This window comes from Ptychodera flava, chromosome 1, assembly GCF_041260155.1.
Source record: "Ptychodera flava strain L36383 chromosome 1, AS_Pfla_20210202, whole genome shotgun sequence".
In the NCBI taxonomy this organism is placed as follows: domain Eukaryota; kingdom Metazoa; phylum Hemichordata; class Enteropneusta; family Ptychoderidae; genus Ptychodera; species Ptychodera flava.
Genome location: NC_091928.1, coordinates 62,251,207 through 62,269,150, shown reverse-complemented (window position 1 = coordinate 62,269,150; position 17,944 = coordinate 62,251,207). Strand labels below are relative to the sequence as shown.

The following is a 17,944-nucleotide window of genomic DNA, read 5'->3' as shown; positions in this document are numbered from 1 at the left end:
ATATAACAGGAAGCACACATTTTTATTTGTGCATAATCAGACAAGCGTAGCTAGTTTCAATTGTTACTGTCCTCTAGCATTTTTTCCATCATTCCCCAAAGTATTTGATAAAGATGTGAAAAACTAAACCAGTGACATTAGGCTGATATGCACAACACTGTTTCATACATTTTCATTCGAAAAAAGTTACAAATCATTTTCCATGAGAATACGTAAACAAGTTTTTTTAATTTTGTCATAAGAAAAACAATCAGTCTGAAAAGCTCGAAAAGGTTGCCACAAGGAGCAATTTATATAATGATGTCAGTAAAGTCTTCCATGTTACAAAATACGTTACAAATCTGCAGATTTTATGTCCCGATTACACAAATATTGCATTTATAAATAGAATATCTTAACATTTTCACCAAGAGAAAATTTGAAAATCTGGTGTCAAGCGCCACCAAAGTCATAGTTTACATGTATGTGAATGTTACGATCTCAATTCGCAAATCGCTGGCCTAATATTTAAAAGACAGTTTTCAATATGGATGAAATGGCACTTATATAGCTTCAATTTTAACTATGCAGTTTCTCGGGAGTCAAACTCAAACCAATGCTAGAATCCCACACGATAGTGACACCCCGTTTGACACGCAGCACTGATTGAGGTCACAGCGTAATGGCGTCTCACACACTTGATCGATCCGCTCTGTAAACATCAAAATCACTTGTTTGAATCACAATTGTCTGGAAATGTTACGGAAACGAAAGGCAACTTTGATAATCCATGACCTCAAAATCGACCGCAAATGCATCTGAAATGTCCATAATTAAACGTGGACTTACCGACAACGGTCATCACTGAACCCACGCTTCATTACCAACAAGCTCGGGTCAACGCTCAGAGTAAACCGCTCGAGCCGCTTACAACCATCACCACGGTCAACTTCAACTGGCACTCGCGCGTACATATTCGCTCTAACAGACTCAAAACTTCAGGTCAACACTTACAAGAAGGTGTAGTTTTAAATTATACTAGCTTCAAGCGTAGTTTTTCGGTCGACGTTAAAATAAGATGGCTTGACAACTTCACGATTTTGCGCGCCGTGCAATTGCAGACGATCGGCCCCGTTTGCGCATGCACATCACTAAGTTTTATAGTACATCGTGTGTACTTTCATAAGAACTGTTTTGATTGGCTACAGGCCGAAAAATGAGAATGCGACCTCAAATCAAAGAGAACGGAAAAACTTACGACGCTGCTGATCAGCATAATTTCAATGAACAGCGTGATGCACAGTAAACACTGTCGAACGTGCGCTCAAATTGATCAACTCACGTTTTCACCTGTCAAAATTTGACGTTTAACTTGATTTTTATTACGGAACAGACAATATTACCTACACAATTTTCTCCACATATTTCAAAAATGCAAGTCATTTTTATTTTATTCTTGTTTTTTGCAGCCTATTTACCGATCAAAAAGGACATGTAGTACAATGAGTGCACATTAGAGGGATCGGGCCTCCCTTGTCCACCAGGCGGCCGGTAGAATTGGTTTTCACTTGCCCCGACTCAAAATTCACTTGTCACGGGCGGTGGGCGCCAAGACTTTTTGAGCCCTGATTATGTTGAAACGTGACACCAGTATTAATATTGCAATGCAGCATTGTGTTGAAATGTGCACTACTTGACACAAAGAACCTTGTTCTGATTGTTACATGTCTGCATAACACACATATATATTTACAATATGATAGCAATTTTCATTCACGCAGAAACTTGTAGCAAAATGAAATAGTTAACTGCACTTACAAACAGTAAATGTAGACAACAAGAGAAATATTTGACATACCAGTACAAGTTTTACCATCGCTGTTCAGAGTGTAGTGTGTTGGACATGAACAGTGAGATCTACTTTCCTCCTCCATGGTTCTGGATCAGCAAAACACAGGTATTCACAGCCACCATTGGACACTGCACATGGATTCCAACCTGAAAAACACTGCCAATTACACAGTGTTGCTCACATTTTATCAGAATTGGTACATACTAGTATTCGTACCAAAGATAAACGATGAAGGTTGTTTCTATCTGTTCAGTGCAGCCAAATTCTATGTTGATGTTATGACAATGATTTCTACACAGTACAACCAGAAAAACAAGAATGACGAAAGCAAATGAGGTCTGCAACTTAGGTACTGGAGGTCAACTTTAGAAACATGCATATCAACTTGTACAGCAATGGGACAATTGCAGATCCTATACACACATTAGCAAATGTCAAAAAAAAATCCGCCAGAGAAGGCTTGACCAAAAAAAAGGTGGGAGAAAAATTATGTACAAAGGATCAGGTAAAAAAAAAAATTAATACTACGTCATTAATCTTCTGCACACCCCCCTCCCATCCCTGGATATCAAATTTTCCACCCCTTGGTATTGACCATGTTTACATACCGGTATAAGGAGTTACAATGGCCAGATAGCAAGATATGTAAAGTAGGTGAGCTATTTACTATCTTGGGGATTTTTTAAATGCTATTAGTGCTGTCATTTGAATGTAAACAGCACTTCAGTTAAGTACAGATAGTGGAATGCCTTCCACTGTGGGGGTGATAATGATATCTGGAATTATCCTGGATCCAAATTTCTTATCAATTCTTGTGTGTCTTACATTTATAAACTAGCAAAAAATTGGTCTGCAATGAAAAAATTAACCTCAGCTCAGGATAGAATTCACTACAAATTGATACCAAATATGACAAAATTATGTTCACAGCCTTAACCACTGTCTCACATCATATCCTGGGTTTGTATAAGTCATTTAAGGTCATAGATTGAGAAAATTACCTAAATTATACAAATTTGGACTTATCCTTCAGGACTTTTATACCAATTACAAATCTATCAGACAAGTAGTTTTTGAGAACAAGTTTTCTTGACCATAAATGACAAAATTGTCTTAAAAAATGTTTTCTTGACCAATAATGACAAATTGTATTAAAAATACATATTTGCATATTTCAGAACAATTTCCATGCATCCACTCTTGTCATCCCTGGATATCTGTGCACCAAATATAAAAGCTGTCTGTCCAGCAGTTTTAAAGAAAGAGCTTTTTTATGTATTTTTGACTAAAAATGACAAAAATAGTGCCAACGCCACTTGGACATAATGACCGCCTAGTATTATAGCATTTATGAACAACCCCACTCACTGTGAATTAGACAGACCACAGAATAGATGTGCGCCATATAGCTAAGACTATTTATCACATTGCAATTTTAAGCCGACATTTGTGAGAAAAGGGACATGTACATGAATTTTGTGAAGTATTTCTTGACATATCAGCCTAATTACGAAAATTCATATGCAAATCAGCAATGAATTGACTGATACTGCCACATGTCTTTGCATGCTATTACAACACTGAGAGATCAACATCTTTACTAAGTTTCATAAAATTTGCTCAGCATTTCTTGACATATCTCAATATCTATTTAAGTTCATCAAATACACAAATTACAAACAATCACTTAACATGATACTGCTAAATATCTTTGTACACTATTATAAGAGCTAAGATCTGTACCAAGTTTCATCAAATTTGCTGCAGTAGTTCTAGACATATCACCTTTGTAAGCTGATTATTTTAATGACTCAGTGTGCAATATTTGGAAAATCTTTCTAGGTGTGAATGCCTTTGCCAAGACCATCGAGCAGGGCAGCAAAGTCATGGTTGTCTTTTGTCTCATACCTTGTGTAAGTTCATGAACTGTATATAAATCTTGCCATAGATTTGTTGCTAATGGACAATAACTGTGTTTAATCATTATGGAGCAACCCATCAATGACAGGTTTTAATTGTAATATAATATCTTTTATTTAAAAGACAGAAACTCCTCAAATAATTCAGCGTTCTCACCAGGCCGCGATTCCGCGACATTCTCGCGTATTTTTCTGTTTTGTCGTGGATTTCTTGGGCGTGCGCGCCAATAGTGGCGCGCCTTTGAAATTATAAACTTTCGTGATGCCAGCCGTACGGCGCGGCCGGCCGTATCATACAGCCAATACTTCTCACCATGGACGTAAATGATTGACGCGAGTAATTACACTTCCTGGTTGAAACCGAGGCAATCTGGAGGCAATACCCGTCAGAGGGCGTACTTAAGCCACAGTCACTTGTGATTCGATACATGATGGCCGATGTGTGGATGCATTATCATTACGTATACCACACAGCGGCCGTCGTGTATTGAACCACACGAGACTGGTAATCTGACGCACTGGACGTGGTGTTCGCCTTGCATGCATACCGGTACATGTTCACGGAATTCGCGGAAGCTGGAGGCGTCATGGGCAAGATAAATATTTTCATAGGCTACGACAACGATAATCCGAACTACGAAAACACAAGAATGTAAAGCTTGTATATCCCTAAGGAATTACATGAACATTTTTCCAAAACAACGAACTCGAAGCTGGTAGCATTATACTGTGAGTTCCGCATGGCAACCAGGGTCTTGACGGGAACGACGTTATAGTGTTCGTGCCGTTGAGATTCAGTGAATTTTTGTTCTCGAAAAATAATGCAACTTTGTCTGAGATAATGTTTAGGTCTTTGCTATGTTTGGAATCATGTATAAACTTCGCGGGAGATACGTGTTGTGTGATGTTATCAGGCATCATTTTGCTCCGTTCCTCGCCCACGTGACCTAGTACCTACGACTGGAAATGATCGACAACTGGCCCACTGCCGATTGATGATATTATTCCAAAAGTAGTTCCGAGGTTTAAATGTGGAATAGTTGGAGGAAAGTTCTCTTATTATGCAAACAATTATCAATTCTTGGCTTGCGCATGTGATAAGTATATTATTCCAGGCGAACTTATACGTGAGAACATGGGCGTCTTTTTCCATGCTTCAATCAATTGAAAAAATTTGTAGCCTTGGCTGGCGACCAAAATTTCACGTCAAAAGTTGATGATTGTTTACAAACATCATAGGGATATGTTTCCTGATCTAAATAAATGCTGACTTGGCCTATTCCTTCTGCTGGTTGTGAAAGGGGGTTTAGTGTGCGAAAAAAAAGTAACTCATGACAGGAATCAACTGGGAGCTGAACGACTGGACACTCCAGCAACTACTGTTATTGTAGAGGGCCCCGAAATGGACTTTCACACTGGAAAGAACGAAAGTCCCATAGACTTTTCATTAAAAGGCACTGATATTCAATATCAGTTGATATTTTCACCGAATGTTTACAAAAAAGTTGTTAAGTTGAATGAGTTGTTGAGTCCTTTATTTTTTCCATGCATAGAATAAGGTTCGTATTTGCAGTTTGACTTTTTTAACATATTTATATATTGTCTCACAAAATCATCCGTTGTCCCGCTTTTTTTTGGTCAGCGGGACAAAATGTCCCAAAAATTTTTTTTCTGGTGAGAACACTGATAATTTTTTTTTCCCTGTAATGTCCTGAAGGCAAAGATTGACAAAGTTAAATCGATGATTTCAACCAATACCGACTTCATCAATAATAATCTAAATGTACTCTTGTCATATTAGGTGGCTTTGTAAAGTCATACAAAGGAAAATTATTGCGTTGCATGTGCACTGTTAGTGCCTCTGGATGCAAGACCAAATTGTGTACTTTCTTGACAGGTAACATATAACGTCATGGATACTTAATCTCTGGAATGTGAATGTAGCGCGCAAACAAATTCCTTAAGACTCAAAATATTTGTCTGCAACTACTATGCAATAGTCGTCTACAACTGATATTCCGTAATGCGTTCCCTCTTAAATAAGACGAAGCAGATATCCGATCTAAGTTTCACGTGGTTTATTCGAATATAGGCATGTCTTCCAGACTGAGAACAACAAATTCTCTGAGTAGAATGTTGTACTTCAAACGTTGAGAACGTTTAGGAACGATTAACTGAAAACAAATCAAAACAAAAGGATACAGGAAGTGAGAACTAAGCTACATTCACACTATGACACAGGAAGTAAATACTCTCTTTGACCAGGAAGTAAATACACTCTATGACACAGGAAATTAGAAACAGGAAGTAACTAACAGGAAGTAATACTCCCTCTAAGATGACTCAGGGGTCAAAGGTCATAATAGGTGGGGTGGTCACGTGACCCACCTCAGTAAACGCCCTCTAACGGTGACTGAACGTTTACTTTCGTGACAAGATCTCATTTGCATAAAAGCAGCCCTGACTTAATGAACAATACGCTGCTTTGAAACAATCACTAACTCAAAGATGCATAAGAATACAATCACTAAACTACTTTACGTAAAAGGTCTCAAAAAGGTTGTATATAACGTAATCAGAGTCCAACTTGAATGTGTCCATTATAACATTCATTGTTCGCATACTTCAATAAGGTCCTTGGCCTTTTGTTAGGCACACGTGCTCTTAGAGTCTCACAATGGAATAAGGCTATTCAATGTTCCTTCAAGAATGTCTGCTTTAAAGTCACAAAAGAATCAACTGAATTGCTTACCGATTTTGTGTAGGGTTGTATAAGACTATCGCATCAACAGGTTCAAAGCTGTTTCATCAAAATGGTCTTTACAAGCAATCTTGGCGAGAACTATAGCCGGTCACTTTCAGAGACATGTCCACTCTCTGAAGGTCTAACTTAAAGTGTCTAAAAGCACGCTTGGAATGGCTGCATGTGCGCAGTGCGTAATACAAAAGATAAACATTTAAGGACGGAAGTTGATGGTGACTCATGACTTTGAATTTGAACTATGGCCAAATAAGAGGATGTTGATTTTGACCGTAACATTCCGGTCCCCTAATTGTGTAGATGTGACTCGGAACAATTATAAATCCAATATTCTAAACTGGTCAAAATTCAATCTAACTAAACAAACATGAATAATATACTGTTCATATATCACTAATAAAAAAGATTAAAGTTCTTAGCTGTTCTTGTGTCCTTCAGACGAATCTTCAATGGCGTCGGCCTCCAGGAGCACACACAACTTATCCACTGGACGTCGTAGAGTAGTCGTTCTGGTCTTGACTTCTGCAAACCTGACGAGTCCCTTCTTGTCCTTCATCACTTCGGTGATTCTGCCCATGGACCAGGAGTTCCTCGGCGCTGTGTTGTCGACGATCAACACCACGTCTCCAACGTTGAGGTTTCTTCTGATCTCGAGCCACTTCTGTCTCTCTTGTAGCAACGGGAGATATTCTTTCATCCATCTCTTCCAGAATATATCTGCCAGGTACTGCACTTGTCTCCATCGACGGCGTACGTAGTTGTCATTCTTCTGAAACAAGCCGGGTGGCAGGGCCTGTTTTGGTTTCAGCATTAACAGGTGGTTGGGTGTTAATGCCTCTAGATCGTTCGGATCTTCTGACAGCCTGGTGATCGGTCGGCTGTTAATTATGGCTTCCACTTCGCAGAACAGCGTTCGGAGTGCTCCTCTGACATGCGAAGTGGTTGTTCTTTGAGCAAGGAAAAGATGATTTTCCTTATGGTTCTGATGTGACGCTCCCATACTCCTCCAAAGTGGGAACCTGCTGGGGGGTTGAATTCCCATTTGATGTCTTGTTGGTGGAGCATCTCAGCTATCTTCTCTTGATTCCATCTCCTGAAACTCTCCTTCAGCTCTTTGTCGGCTGCAACGAAGTTAGTCCCGTTGTCTGATCTGATGGACCTAACTTGTTCTCTTTGTGCTATGAATCTTCTAATGGCGTTGATGCATGAATCTGTATCTAATGAGCAGGCTACTTCTAAGTGTACCGCACAAGTTGCCATACATGTGAAGATCACTCCATACCTCTTCTCAGTGACACAGCCACATTTGACCTCCATTGGTCCGAAGTAATCTACACCTGCGCGAGTAAATGGTGGCTCTTCGGGGGTGATGCAGTCCTTAGGTAGGTCTGACTTCTGCCACAAACTTTTGCTCTATATTTTCTACAGATGACACATTTGGTTACGAGGTTGCTGATTGCTGTAGGTGCCCGTAGAATCCAATATTTCTCTCTTAGCTTCGCTAGCATCGAGTTTCTTCAAAGATGTCCGACTTCTTTGTGGGTTTCTTGGAGTATGATTGTTGACACTGGTGAGTCTTTAGGCAGCACTATCGGGTGCTTACTGTCTGGTGACACTGAGACACGTTCCAGGCGTCCGCCAACTCGTATTATTCCTTTATCCAAAATTGGGTCCAGCTTATATAATGGGCTGTATCTCCTGACTTGCTTCTTTCGTTGTAGGAGTGCCATTTCATCTGGAAAATGCTTTCGCTGCACATACTTCATGATTGCATCTTCTGCCCTTTGCAGATTCTCTAGTGAAACAGGTGGATTGTTGTTTCACAACTCTTCTGGCTAGTATCTGCGTTGGTGTCTTCATCGCCTTCCTTTCTTTTGCGGCATTTATCTTGAAGGTTTTTCTTCGCTAACAGGAACCATCCGACTATTTTCTTTAGTTTCATCATGCTGGAGTAGCGTAGTAAGATCTTCTCTACCCCAAACTCTTGCTCTACTAGTACGTTCCCGCTTGACTTCTGGGTCTTTATTACATAGCGCTCTGGAGATGTCCTGTTGTGTAGGCCATTCACTTTCTCGTTTCCACAGGAAATCTGGTCCGCGCAGCCATCTTTTGTTTTGCAGGAACTTGTCTACCGTTAGTCCCCTAGATGCGTCGTCTGCTGGGTTGGACTTTGTGTCGACATACTTCCACTGTTTACTATCCGAACCTTCACGTATAATGTTGATCCGGTTGGCTACGAAGGTGTGGAATTGGGATGTTTCATTGGCGCAGTACTTAATCACTGATGTGCTGTCTGTCCAGAAGTATACCTTGTCGTTCTTAATGTCGAGTTCTTCCTCCAACATTCTGTTCATTCTCACGGCCACTGTAGCTGCTGTCAGCTCCAGGCGTGGGATGGTAATTTTCTTCAGTGGTTCAACCCTTGCTTTTCCATAAGGAAGGCGCAGTGAATTCTTCCGTTTTCGTTTATGAGTCTGATATACGATGCGACACCGTATCCATATTCACTGGCATCAGAAAAGTGATGTATTTCATGAACCTTGACTTCGCCAAAGTCTGCCGGTTTGTAGCACCTCTGAGTTGATACGTTTTCTAGTTTTGGAAGATCTGATAGCCATCTTAGCCATTTCTTGCGATCATCTTCTTTGATCTTTGCATCCCAGCCAATACCTCTACGACACAAGTCTTGAAGTAGTATTCTTGCAGGTAGGATGAACGGAGCTGCGAGTCCAATGGGATCGTATACTGAGCTGATAATTGATAGTATGCCTCTTCTCGTTGGAGGCCGGCTTTCAATGTTGATCTGGAATCCTATGGTGTCTGACTCGACTGACCATGAAGTACCTAGGGCACGCTCTACTGGTAGGCAGTCGTATTCCAGCTTCAGGTCTTTGATTTCCTTAGCTCTTTCTTCTTTTGGTATAGTCTCCAATACTTCGCGGCTGTTGCTCACCCACTTTGTTAGACGGAAACCGCCTTTCTTGCAAGCAGCAGTCAGATCTTGCGTCAACTCGATTGCCTTCTTTGCATTTTCTACCGACTTGAGGCAATCATCTACGTAGAAGTCTCTCTTTATTGTTTTGACAACTTCCTTGTTGAATAGGTGGCTGTTGTCGTCGGCCATCTTGTGTAGTGCTGTGTTTGCGCAGCTCGGGGATGATACTGCACCGAACAGGTGAACCATCATTTTATAAACTCTTGGAGGGCTTTCTATGTTTCCATCTGGCCACCAATAGAAGCGTACCCTTACGGAAAATTGAGATCTACATCTAGTCCACATTAGATCTACAGTAGACTTTATTTTAATTGGGCAGTAGATGAACTGCTTCATCTACTTTTGTGCATACTAATGAGGTCATAGTTCAGAGAGTAGATGAAATGTAGACAAAATGTGGATGAAAAATTAGACGAAATTTAGATCTCAGGTAGATGAAATGTAGACAAGATGTAGATCTGTTGCTTCGTCTACTTTTGTGCATATTAATCATCAGGTCATAGTTTAGAGAGTAGATAGAATGTAGATGAAAGGTAGACAAGATGTAGATGGAATAAATTACGTATAAGATAGCTTAGACAAAGAACAAGAAATTAGTGAGGCATGGAGATCTTGCAAAAGTGTTGAAAATGAAAATGTAAGTATGTTAACATGTCAATCAATTTTTAGACTTTAAAAATTGACCGATGGCCATGGTGTAGCACAGGCTAGGGCTGCAGTTCATGATGAGTATCACAATATTGCATATCACAACAGCATCCGCTGGATGTAATTTGCTGGCAACTTCACTGAGCACCATGGTATCAATGGACCTTTGCATACTATGAGATATCTCACCGCTGGAAAAATCAATCATTCAATGACCGATCATGAGTGGTATTCAGGTCGAAACAGAGAGTAGAACATTGTGCTGCTTAGGCCTAATCAAATTTTTCAAATCTTTCTCAACTGTACATACATCATTACATGATTAACAGAACAAACTGCATACAAAGCATTTCAGTACATTCAACGACGCTTTATTAAAAAATTTAGAACTGAAATATTCTACATGTTACACAATCAAAATTCATATGGTCGTGGTATTAAAACAGGCGATCAACAAACCTTGCCTACCTCACGGGCCTACCTTACAAGTTGCATTACAATTACCGCATTACCAGTACAGCTGTATACTGGCAGTGTAGAGGCAGTGCCATCGTCAAGTTATCGATGCCAACCTATGTCTCAACCCGATGTAATTCTCGATCGGAACACTTTCTATGCATATCAGAATTGATGTCACATTGTTTCCACGGTGTACAGATGACGAAAATGTGCTTGAAAAATAAGATTTGTTGAAGTACGAATGGTGAGCAGGCTGGCTTCTCTCCCCGATATGCATTGATATGCTGAACCGTTGAAAACATGGCGCCTTCTTATTGCGCATGCGCATAAGGTCAACTCTCACAGTTGACCCGGAAATCGAAGCCAGTTACAAGGTCATTTGCTCTAAAAGAGCAAGAGGTGGAGGCTGAAAGGTGGTGGGGAGATCAGTCCATGCGCGAACTCTCCATGAAAATGCAAGAAAATACGTCGCTCAGGTGAAAAAATTATTTAAAGCAGTACTGGTAATTTTTAAAGCTGACTTGTGTTATGCATGTGTACTGAAATGCCATTGCCAAAATAACACTATGTAGTCTTATCTGTTACGTGGCAATGATAACAATGTCAATACAATTATTTGTAAGTTGACTGAGAGATAGGGCCGTGGCTGCTGATTTTCACACGATTCAGAAGTGACTCAATGATACTCAGAAGCTTTTATACGAGGATAGTTTTGATTTTATTTTTTACAATTAAAAGCAGCTGGGATATCAAACAGGTTCGTTTGATTGTTTGTTGGATATGAAGCCGAGGAAATAAAGTTATCAGTTAACAAATAGCTCACTTGCATATTTATGAAGTTTTGTAATTATAGTCACATAACTCCAAGAAAAAAACTTACGAATTAGATCAGGGTCCGGCCCGTGGTTAGATGCAACCATCTGAAGAAAGTATCAATGAAAACATTGATTTTTTTATTATTTTTATTGTGATTCACTTTAAAGTCACTTTTCAAAAATTAATTACTGGATAATCTTTACATTTTTAACTTTACCACAAAATTGTAGTTTGATTCCTGTGATATTTTGCATTTGTGTTCCTCGAGTTAAACAGGAGTGCCTTAATTAGGATGAAAAAAAAATTAATTCACTTGTACAGTATATGTAAGGTAAAATGTCTTGTCTTTTACTGATGCCTTCTCGCATGGATCCTGCAGTTTGCCAATCATAGAATTTGAAGGGATTGGATTGTTGGACATAGTATACAGCAAGAAACAGTACATTAGATTAAATGTAGACAAGATGGTGATTTTTGAAGTAGAAGTAGATGAGTCTTTGTTTGCCTAAGTGAATTTTGTAGATGAAACTCCCTTAGATTGGATGGTAGATCAGTGTAGATCAAGCGTAGAGGAAGTTAGTGCGAAATGTAGACATAGTCATGTCTGGTGTGGACGATATCTGTAGCAAAGCTTCATGTAGACAAACTGCTGTGGCTGTTCATCTACAAAACCCTGATGTAGATCTACATAAAGTCTACTGCAGATGGTCCGTAGATCTACTCTCATCTACTGTGGACATAGGTTTTCCGTAAGGGTAGACAGTCACTGTCCTCTCTCTAACCTTTACCTGGTGGAACATAGCCTCTATGTCTGCCATTAAAGCGATTGGTTCCTGTCGAAATCGTAATAACACCCCTAGTAGATTATTCGTCAGATCCGGCCCTTGTAGTAATAGGTTGTTCAACGACACACCTTGGAACTTTGCTGAACAGTCAAAGACAACACGGATCTTCTCTAGTTTCTTCGGATGATATACTCCATGGTGGGGTATATACCATACCTTTCCGTCGTCTCGATCTAACTCGTTGTTAGGGACTTGTATTGCATATCCCTTCTCAATTATGTCTGCCATGAACTTCTGGTAGTCGGCATGGAACTTTGGGTTGTTTCTCAACTTTCTTTCAAGGCCTCTAAATCGTTGTAATGCATAGTGCTGATTGTCCGGTAGTCGAACTCTTTCATTTTTGAATGGAAGTCCCATTTTGTAGTGTCCGTCTACTAGCTCAATGGTTTCCTTTACTTTCTGCATGAACTTCTTGTCTTCTTGGGAGTGCTCCCTTTTGTCATCTATCATGCGCTCAGGAAAATCAAGGTCAATGGAATGTCGCACTAACCTGTCTAGTTTATCCAATTCTTCCATAGACCTCTACGGCCACAACTTCTGTTCTGTAGCTGGGAGGATGTTGCCCTTGTTCGTTCAATCTGACTACGTGCCAGGGGATCCATCCTACGCGTGTTCTGCATGCGTGAGGGGTTGAGTCCGGACCACGTATTGTTTCCAGAGGGGTAAATACTGCTGTTTCTCCGGTACCTATCATCAGTCCTATTTCGGCATCTATTCTTGGAAGCCTTATATTCTTCAAATGCGGCCATCTCATGAGATCCTCTTGACGGGGAATGTAGTCTTCAGAGACGCCTATCTCTGGTTTAGTGTATACTGTTTTCAGCTCTACCTGTGGCTCTGAACAGTCTAGGTTGTAAACTTCTATGCCCGTGACTTTGTCGCAGGTGTGGCTGCCTAAGCCGTTCACTGTATTTACCTCAGCTTTGTCTTTCTGCCTGTGGCTCCAAGTTTTCTCTGTAACGCTTCTGTGCAGAATGATATGACACTACCTGTGTCCAGAAAGGCATAAGTCTGTACCATTCTATTTGAGCCTTTCAACTTCACCTTGACAGGGATAATAGTCAGCAGGACCTTGCAGTTATCATCATCACCACCGGTGTCATCGTCTTGACCACCGGTCCCCATAAAGGACTGTACTTGGTCCACCTCTGCCATGGTGCAGTGTACTGCGACACTCTCCGTCTGTACTGGTCTCTTTGAATCCTCATCTTTATCAGTTGTCGGTCGACGATCCTGATGTAGTACTGTTGGGTGTTTTCCTTGCATTTGGAGCATTTAGCTTTCTGCTTGCATTGCCTACTCCGGTGACCAGGTTTCAGACAGCCAAAACATACACCTTGGTTTCTCAGAAAGTTAACAGTATCTTCTTGACTGGCTGCAATCAATTGTTCGCAACTGTCGAAAGAATGATTGTTATCTTGGCAGTGCAGGCATGGTTTCTGTTGAGCCTTGTTTGGTTTGGAGGTTGAAGTGTTGCTCTTCTTGCTCCCTTGGTTCGTCTTCTTGTCTGCGCTTGTAACGCTAGTGGCGAAAGATTGTTCCACTTTGTCTGTACCTCTCTTCTTTTTCACTGGATTGTCGAGACTAGCCATTGCTTGTCTACTGTAGTCCGGGCATGACAGTCTGCTTGCTTCGGACTTCACCAGATCGACGAGGTCTTCAAATCTTACTCTTTTCTTGGCTTTGCGTATCTTTGCTGTGCGTTTACTCCAAGAATCTTGAATAAAGTAAGGAAGCTTCTTGACGATCCGTTTCATATTTTCTGAATGTTCTAGTATTTCTAGGCCATCAACGCATCGGGTTGCTGTCTTACATCGATTCAAGAAGATGGCGAACTTGTCTAACGAGGCAACGTTGTCTGGCTTGATTGGAGGCCAGTCCAAACCTTCCTCAGGTAGGCGTTGGCTATCTTGTGTGGATCACCATAGCGCTCTTCCAGCTCCTCCATGGCACCTTGATATGCTTCACTTGCATCTATACCGCATACCCTTGAACTATTTCATGGGCTGTGCCTTCCGTGAACTGTCTCAGCAGAGTGAGTTTATCTTTATCATCTTCGGTAGTCGGTACAAGTTTGGTCTCAACTCATCTATGAATGATCTGTACTCCATGATGTTACCGTCAAACTTCTTTATCACTGTGGACATTTTCTTTATTGCTCTGATCATGGCCCACTGTGCAGATCTCGAGTCACGTGTCGTCTTACTCATGTTACTGCCATTGCTTCTGAAGGAAATTCTGGAAGCTGCTACACTGACTTCTTCTTCTAAATCATCCGCCTCACTGTCATTCTCCCTTTCTATTGTAGGAGTTTCCTTCTTATACACTCGTACTGGTGTTGTGGTCTTTCGTGGTTTTGTTCTGGACACAATGGATTCGTCCTCCAGTGGTTCAGTCTTAATATTGATGGCGATATCGTCCTCGAATTCGTCACCAAAAAACTTATTCAGAGATCTAGCTCTAGCATCGGCTACGGCAATCTTTGTGTCAAGTTCATGTTGCTCCTTGAGTTGAAGCTCATGTCTTGCCATGGCACGCTCCATTTCTTGCCTCTCCCGGTGTTCTTGGAGTTGAAGCTTATACTTAGCACGCTCAATCTCTTGCTTCTTCTTGAGCTTAGCTGACCTTGCCAACAGTTCAGCCTTTTCCCTTTCATCTGCTAGTTTGGTGGCTGAGAGTGCACTGTGGCTCGTATGATGGCTGACCCCACTCTGGCTGCCAACTACAGACGGCTTCGGTGTGCCGACTTGAGAGACACTATCTTCTGGTCCTACATCCTCTTGTGGATGAATTGGTGTGGGGTTCACAATTGGTGTTGGGTTCGCTTCCTGTTCGCTCAACCATGCAGTGGTGTCTTTAAAGAAGGTCCCAAAAACGTCTTCGACATCGGCCAGCCAACGAAGGCGTTCGTCTGGCACCTGATCCTTTGGGAGTAAACTTTCGTATTCATAGCCCGCGTCTGCAAGACTTGATGCAGCTCCTTCCACACTTCAAACTTCAGTTTGACTGTGAATAGGTCTGCCTTATCAGCGATGAGGTTTGTATTTTCGTGGACTTTTGGGTTAGTGAACTCGCTGTTTTCTCTAAGAAGCCACCTTTAGTAGATAACTCATATTTAAGTCCTTTTTCGGACAGTGTTCTGTCACGGCCGCTACGCCTGGGTTCTTGCAATTCCTTTTCCGGTGACGAAGTTCTTGATTTCTTTTCTTCGTCTTCCATGGTTTGACTTAGGTGAATATCACAAGTCCGATGCAAAATCGTTAATGAGAAATGTAGCGCGCAAGCAAATCCTTAAGACTCAAAATTATTTGTCTGCAACTACTATGCAATAGTCGTCTACAACTGATATTCCGTAATGCGTTCCCTCTTAAATAAGACGAAGCACATATCCGATCTAAGTTTCACGTGGTTTATTCGAATATAGGCATGTCTTCCAGACTGAGAACAACAAATTCTCTGAGTAGAATGTTGTACTACAAACGTTGAGAACGTTTGGGAACGATTAACTGAAAACAAATCAAAACAAAAGGATACAGGAAGTGAGAACTAAGCTACGTTCACACTATGACACAGGAAGTAAATACTCTCTTTGACCAGGAAGTAAATACACTCTATGACACAGGAAATTAGAAACAGGAAGTAACTAACAGGAAGTAATACCCTCTAAGATGACTCAGGGTCAAAGGTCATAATAGGTGGGGTGGTCACGTGACCCACTCAGTAAACGCCCTCTAACGGTGACTGAACGTTTACTTTCGTTGACAAGATCTCATTTGCATAAAAGCAGCCCTGACTTAATGAACAATACGCTGCTTTGAAACAATCACTAACTCAAAGATGCATAAGAATACAATCACTAAACTACTTTACGTAAAAGGTCTCAAAAAGGTTGTACTATAAACGTAATCAGAGTCCAACTTGAATGTGTCCATTATAACATTCATTGTTCGCATACTTCAATAAGGTCCTTGGCCTTTTGTTAGGCACACGTGCTCTTAGAGTCTCACAATGGAATAAGGCTATTCAATGTTCCTTCAAGAATGTCTGCTTTAAAGTCACAAAAGAATCAACTGAATTGCTTACCGATTTTGTGTAGGGTTGTATAAGACTATCGCATCAACAGGTTCAAAGCTGTTTCATCAAAATGGTCTTTACAAGCAATCTTGGCGAGAACTATAGCCGGTCACTTTCAGAGACATGTCCACTCTCTGAAGGTCTAACTTAAAGTGTCTAAAAGCACGCTTGGAATGGCTGCATGTGCGCAGTGCGTAATACAAAAGTAAACATTAAGGACGGAAGTTGATGGTGACTCATGACTTTGAATTTGAACTATGGCCAAATAAGGGGATGTTGATTTTGACCGTAACAATGAATGTCAACAGTCTGTATATTGACTCAAGGATGTTTACTTCTTCTGGAAGTCTTTTGTTGTCTCAAGCTGTTACTACAGTCACCAGGTAGTTCACACTTCACACTGAATGAACAAAAATAGTTCCTTAAGTAGTGCTGTCAGTCTACTTTCAAACCATCACCATTATCAGTGAAGTGAACTAAAGTCACAGACAAATCACATTTCAAGGCTAATAGACCATGTTTGAACAACATTACAAATCTCTGACACTATATCATGTACACAGAACGATCTGGTCTTGAAATCAATGTGCATGTAAATTATGTCAAGTAGTTAGTCATGTGACTAAGTTATGTGATAAATTCTCGAGGTCACACACAAATGACAGAAATTTAAACATGAAATATGCTGTTTTTATCACTTTTGTTGCCCAAAAGAGTGTGGAAATCTCTGAAACTTCCATTCAGTGCATCCTCCATGTTTCTAACATTTATCAAACACACATTTCTGTTCCAAAACTAAACATATAGGGCCAAAGTCCCTGAAGCTACTATAGACATAGATACAAAATTAAGTATTTCCTGACTGTATGAAATTATCTCACTAAGGTCATCCTAGGGGCCTGTAGACCAAATATTAAAGCTGTCTGACCAGCAGTTTTGAAAAAACAAAGACCCAACAGTTGACAAAGCTCTGCTGTGTCAGGTAGAGAATAACTTTTTGTGACACATGTATTGATGAAGAAGGTGTATATCTTTGATAGCTCATTTCAGGATGGCCTGACCAAAAATGGCAAATTATTAGCTGCAAAAATACAAAATTGAAGATTTCATCATAATTTCTATATATTACATTAAGATAAAGCCTAGGAACCTGTATACCAAATATCAAAGCTATCAGATGAGTAACTTTTGAGAAACAAATATTTTGACCAAAAATGGCAAAAATTGACCCAAAAATACAAAAATTGAAGATTTCATCAAATTTTAATATATCACACTAAGACAACCCCTAGGAACCTGTATACCAAATATCAAAGGTATCAGACAACTAGTTTTTGAGAAACATTTTTGACCAAAAATGGCAAAAATTGCACCAAAAATACAAAATTGCAGATTTCGTCATATATTCAATATATCATATTTAGTTCATCTGTAGGAACCTGTATACCAAATATCAAAGCTGTCAGATGAGCAGTTTTGATAAAATAAAGTTTTGACCAAAAATGACAAAAAAATTCCTTAAAAATACAGATTTGCATATTTCATCACAATTTGAACAAATCTAAGTTGGGTTATCCCTAGGGACCTGTATACCAA

The 17,944-nt window shown here is 40.3% G+C and overlaps 1 long non-coding RNA gene and 1 pseudogene across 1 annotated transcript; both read right to left on the bottom strand.

Moving 5' to 3' along the window:
* LOC139142502 (low-density lipoprotein receptor-related protein 6-like) overlaps positions 1-17,944 on the bottom strand; it is a 180,738-nt pseudogene that overhangs the window by 46,365 nt on the left and 116,429 nt on the right.
* Positions 15,670-16,548, bottom strand: LOC139142547 (uncharacterized). The gene is made up of 2 exons (XR_011554418.1): positions 16,358-16,548; positions 15,670-15,780 (listed from the first exon to the last, which is right to left on the bottom strand). It is a non-coding gene; the product is annotated as an uncharacterized lncRNA (long non-coding RNA).